Genomic DNA, 6,157 nt, shown 5'->3' with positions numbered 1-6,157 from the left:
TTGAACCCAAAATTTCACTGTGGCCTACCAGTCAAAGTAAGGACTCTTTGTGGCCTCTCTGGACACGCTTCAAGGTTATTTCCCCAGTTCTTGAATTGATACTAGGAGTAGATGCATAGTTATGCACTACATAATGACATTTTAATCAATGACAGACCACATACACAATCATAGTCCCATAAGAATAATGGAGCTGAAGATTCCTATGACCCCGCTATCACGTGTTTGTGGTCATGCTGGTATAAACACAAACCTACCTTGCTGCCAACTGTATGAAGGTACAGTACATAAGATCCATAAGATCATGTCTAGTACATGATACCTGATAATGATAAGAAACTACTCTGTTACTGGTTTATGTATTTACTATACTCTATTTTTATCATTATTTTAGGCTATATTCCTTACACACACACAAAGTTTAGTGTAAAACAGTATGCTATGTTATGCCAGCTGCAGCTTCATACTATATTTAACATGGCTCTTTCTTTTTTTTTTTTTTTTTTTTTTTGCTGTACTGGGGTTTGAACTCAGGGCCTACACTTGAGCCACTCCACCAGCCCTTTTGTGATGGGTTATTGGGTTATTAGGGTCTCTCGAACTATTTGCCTAGGCTGGCTTTGAGCCAAGATCCTCCTGCTCTCTGCTTCCTGAGTAGCTAAGATTACAGGTGTGAGCCACCAGCACTCAGCTCTCTCTCACTTTCTTAAAGACAGAGTCTTTTTCTGGGACAAGACTCAGTGGTAGAGCACTTGCCTAGCATGCACAGAGCTATGGGTTTAATTCCCAGTACTGCACACACATATACACACTCAAAAAAGTGAGAGAGAGACAGGGTATCACTATGTTGCCCAGACTGACCTTGAATTCCTGGGCTCAAGTGATCCTCCTGCCTCAACCTCCCAGGTAGCTGGGATTATAGATGCATGCTACTGTGCTTGGCATGATAGTTCACACCTTGAATCTCAGTTACTTGAGAGGTAGAGGCAGGAGGATCTCAGGTGAGGCCGGCCTGGGTACAGTTAGCATGAAACCCTATCTGAAAAACAGACTAGGCTGGAGACATGGCTCAAGTGGTAAAGTGCCTGCCTTATAAGCATAAGACCCTAAGTTTAAACCCTAATAATGGAGAAAAATAAAAAGCTTAAAGACATGGACCCTACACTGAAAGGTTTCCATTAGTAGAGAGGAATGTTCGTGGTGCATTATCTGTTTACATCAAACTTAAAAATTAAGAAAAGAAACAACCAAGCCAGCCACCAGGGATATACTATGAAAAGAGTGATGCCTCTTTGGGAGGTGTCAGCCAGCCCTTCCAAAGGATTCCAGAGGAAGGCATTGTTATTTCAGGAGGGGGCAGCTCCCTGCGTGCGATTGGCCCTGAAGATCTTCGGGTGGAAAGCTATAGAGATGGAACACGGTGAAATTAATTATCCTGACCATGCATGGGCTAAGCTAATGAGTGTGCTTTAAACAAAAAGTTTAAAAAGTAAAAAAAAATTAAAAATTGAAAAAAAACCTCATAGAATAAGAATATAAAGAATGATTTTTTTTTTTTTTGAGACATGGTGTCACTATGTAGCCTAGCCTGCCTAGCAATTGCAACTGCTCTTCCAATTGTAGTAGTGCTCCTGGTGTTTGGGACACAGCTATTGGCCTGACAGGTGATTGTTTCGCTCCATATAGTTTGTAAGAAACACCAGAAGCAGTTTGCTTTTACCTAGCAGGGCCCAAAGTGCTGCTTTGTACTCAGGGTTGCATTAAGTTTTCAGTTATCTGTACGCAGAAATCTCATTTTGTTTCTCTTGCAGTTCTAGGAGAAAAAATCCAGGTCTCATGCATGCTAGGCAAGTGCTCTACCACTGAGCTCCATCCCCAGTCCTTACTCTACATGTATCTTCATCATCTTGACCTTGCACATAATACAGCATCAGGACATTGATGTGATTTTGCTGACTGAATCTGACAAACTGGAAATACCAAGTATCTTAGACGCCTTAGTAAAACGTGAAATAAAGGGTGGGAAATAAACAGCACAAAATTTCACGGATCTTCTACTGCAGACAAGTATCTGGGAGTCCAAAATTCTGTAAGTCCAGGCTGCAATACAAGCTTTTCTTCACTTGCGCCTATGAGTCAACAAATTTAATGATATTCAAAGAGTTGTGTCAGAAATGTTGTATGGAGTTTGTGGCAAGCACCAGAAGGTGAATCACAGAGCAGACAGCTAGGATTTTAGATATGCAGATAACCGTTCTCTTTTTGCTTGCTTCTGAGCCCTAGTAGAACTTGGAAGCCTAACCACAGGATATTAAGTAACCATGTGGCCTGAGCTTCCCATGATGAGTTAGGTGGCATCTTGACTACCAAGCTTGAGGATGGGCATCCACACCAGCAATTTCTCTTTGGTATATAAGAAATGAGCATCCAGTGGCTCATGCCTGTAATCCTAGCTACTCAGGAAGCAGAGATCAGGAGAATTGTGGTTTAAAGCCAGCCCGGGAAAATAGTTTGTAAGACCCTATCTTGAAAAAAAACTCACCACAAAAAAGGGCTGGTGGAGTGGCTCAAAGTGGTAGAGCACCTGCCTAGCAAGTGTGAGGCTCTGGGTTCAAGTACTGCAAAAAGAGAAACAAAAAAGGTAGGAAGGAAGGAAAGAATAAATAAGGCTCAGCTACATATGGTGGCTTGTACCTATAGTCCCTATTTATTATAATGCCTTTAATGCTGAGGCAGGATGATCTTGAGTTCCAGGTCAGCCTGAGCTTTATATCGAGTTTGAGTTTGAGAGTTTGAAACCCGCTGGGGCTGCCAAACCCTGTCACAAAAAACCAACAAAAAAGAAGCCCAAGCATGTCTGGATGGTGAAGGCATAAGTGAGTTACATGAGCAGGTCATTTTCCTTTGACCTCAACTATTGTTCTACTGCCTCCTCATGGGGAGTTCTTTATATCTACAGCCTGGTTTCAGACAGTCTGTACCAGATACTGGCACCATATGGGACTGGATGGCTGACACATGACAGCTCCACTCAGAGGTGGCCCCAAAAGACAGTAGTGTACTTCCATTGAAGATTAAAATCCTTCACAAAAGAAGATTGGGGTCACCCCACCAGGGAAAGAACTCTAAACAGCTGAGATCCTAGCAGAGAACAAAGGGAATATGAAATGACTAGTAAAAAAATAAAGCTATAAATATCAACTATTGCTTTGTGACCAGTTACAGAAATAAGAACTGTTAAAGCAATGCAAATTTTCTTTTATTGTTGTGCATGCATATATAATTATAATTTATAAATCCTATAATAATTATAAAATAGATAATTATAATTTGTAATTATGCACATATATATAAGTAAGGCCTAAGGGCATAGCTCAAGTAATAGAACATTTGCCTAGTAAGCATGAGGTCCTGGGTTCAATCCCCAGTATTGCAAAAAAAAGTATATATACATAAAGTATACATATATTATATACATAATATGTATGATATAATAATTTTCTCTCTTTTCCTTCCTATTATTATTTTTCCTTCTTATAATTTTATGCAAAATTTTTCAAAGTTAACTTTACAATTCGGTTTTCAGGTAATAGAATGTTCACATCGGAATGTGACCGATTTTAAAGAATTATTAACATAGCCCAGAGAGAGATACAGTGACTGTTAGAATTTTCCATCTCCTCATTTTGGGGAGTAAGTGAGAATGCATTTGTACAAAGAATAGTTAAACCTTGTTACGTAGAAAAAGTCTTGTGTGGAAGTTCAAGTGTGGGTACAATACACATGGATGCTGAGCAGCCAAATAGGAAGACTGTGCTGATACTAAGTCACTGTCTTTCAGCTCCAAACCATTTGTTTACACTCTGCTTTGACTTTTTTTTTTTTTTGGCAGCACTGCGGTTTGAACTCAGGGCCTCACAGTAGCTAAGCAGGTGCTCTTACAGCTTGAGGCACTCTACCAGCCCATCTTGAACTTTTTTATTTTATTTTTTTGATGGTACTAGGGTTTGAATTCAGAGTCTCATGTTTGCTGGGTAGGCACTCTACCACTTGTGCCATTTGCCAGCCCAATGCTCTGAGATATTGGAGCTAGGACTGGCCTATTGGCTCAAGTGGTAGAGTGCCTCCTTAGCAAGCATGAGGCCCTGAGTTCAAACCTTTTACAGAGAAGAAAAAAAAGAGATTCTGGAGCCAGTATTGGCTATGCCGATAGGGGGCACTAGAGGGAGACTGCAGAACTGATATGGAAGAGATTCACACCTTTCTGGCACTTTATCTTTTTATTTACTTTTTTGCAGTACTGGGGTTTGAACTCAGAGCCTACACCTTGAGCCACTCCACCAACCTTTTCTTTTTCCAAGATAGGATCTCGGGAACTATTTGCCCAGGCTGGCTTGGAACTATGATCCTCCTGATCTCTGTCTCCTGAGTGGCTAGGATTATAGACATGAGCCACTGGTACCCTATCCCACATCTTTTAAGATGAGAGGAAAAAGCAGATGCAAATAGACATTATGTATAGAGAGGAAGGAAACTGAGAATCAAGTAGGCGAGCTTTGTTTTCTATAAAGTGACAAGGAGCAAGAAAAAGTTTAGGGTTACAAGAAGACCCAGTTGAGGTAGGACAACAGGTATCAGTTCTAGAACCAGTATGTCTAGAAGTTTTTTTGTTTTGCAGTACTGGGGCTTGAACTCACGGCCTTCACCTTGAGCCACCAGCTTTTTTATGTGAAGGGTATTTTTGTGTTAGGGCCTCACAACTGCTTGCTGGGGCTGGTTTCAAACCATGATCCTCCTGATCTCTGCCTCCTGAGTAGCTAGGGTTACAGGTGTGAGCCACTGGTGCCTGGCAAGTATGTCTAGTTTTGTGACTTTGTTTTACAGTCCAGGAGCAAAGGGATTCACAATAAGGTTCACTTCAAGGTAGGGCTCATCAAATACAGAGCCTTGGGCACCAGAGGTTTTTGCATGTGTACCAATTAGTGATCTTTGAGGTCACTGCTCTCAGCTTCCTACCCTCCCCATTGTGTATTTTGACTTTCTTTCTTAGTCCTTTCAGTTCTAGTCTCCAGCTTTCTCTTTTTCTGTATGTTTCCTTATGTTTTACAGGGTTTGACCTTAGGACAAACCCTAAGGTCACCCCCAATGATTCCTCCATCTTGATATTCATACCTTTATTTGATCCCCTTCTTTTTAGTGCAAGTGGCACCTGTGACTTGCTTCCAACCAAACAATAGAGCAAAGGTGATGGCATGTTATTCCTGACTTACATACAATAAGCTACATAAAGCTCAGTCTTAGGGATGGGGTGTAGATCAATGGTAGACTGCATGCTTAGCATTTGAGGCTCTGATTTTGATTCCCAGACCACAAAACAAAACAAAACACTGTCTTAGCAGATGGGATCTAGAGACTCTCCTTGTCAGTTTCATGAAGGGAGTGGCCCTGCTGGAGAAACCTCCATAGCAAGGAACTGTGGTAATCCCTACTAACTACAGGTGGAACTTGAGGGAGGCCTCCTACAGACAAACAGCAAAGCCCCCAGACCCCCAGTCACAGTCACAGAAATAAGTTCTGTCGACAATCTGAATGGGCTTGCAGGTGGACTCTTTCCCCATTTGAGTCTTCAGATGAGGATACAGTCAGGATGTCATCCAGCTTTGCAGCCTCCTGAGACTCCATTCAAAGGATCTAGCTAAAATTATTTCAAGACTCCTGACCTGGGATTTAGGAGATAAGATGTGGTAATCTGTTCCACAGTAGTGGAAAACTAATACAACCAGAATTCCTGGGAAAAAACAAAACAAAACAAAAAACCCCTCAGGCATGATCCCTGCATTAAGGACACAGAGCTGGTGAGAGAGGCCAGACGGTGTGCCACACACACCCAATGGACACTTTGAACTTTCAAAGCACACCCACTTGCCCCCCAGAATGCTTTCTGGTCAGTCCTCAGAGATGGGGGTGCTGACCCTGGAACTATAGAATAGCTCACCAGAGGAATCTCGCGCTTGCCCTGAGCTTGGCACACAGTGGACTCTTACCGAATGGTCAGATTGCAAAGGAGGAAAGGAGTCTTCGAGGGCGCATCTGCTGATCCCTGCTTGTGCAGAGGGACAGGGCGGCGCGGACACTCGCGCGGGTCCTGCAGCGGCCC

This window comes from Castor canadensis, chromosome 7, assembly GCF_047511655.1.
Source record: "Castor canadensis chromosome 7, mCasCan1.hap1v2, whole genome shotgun sequence".
NCBI classification, from domain to species: Eukaryota; Metazoa; Chordata; class Mammalia; order Rodentia; family Castoridae; genus Castor; species Castor canadensis.
The sequence above is the reverse complement of the archived record's forward strand: the minus strand, read 5'-3'. Positions refer to the sequence as shown.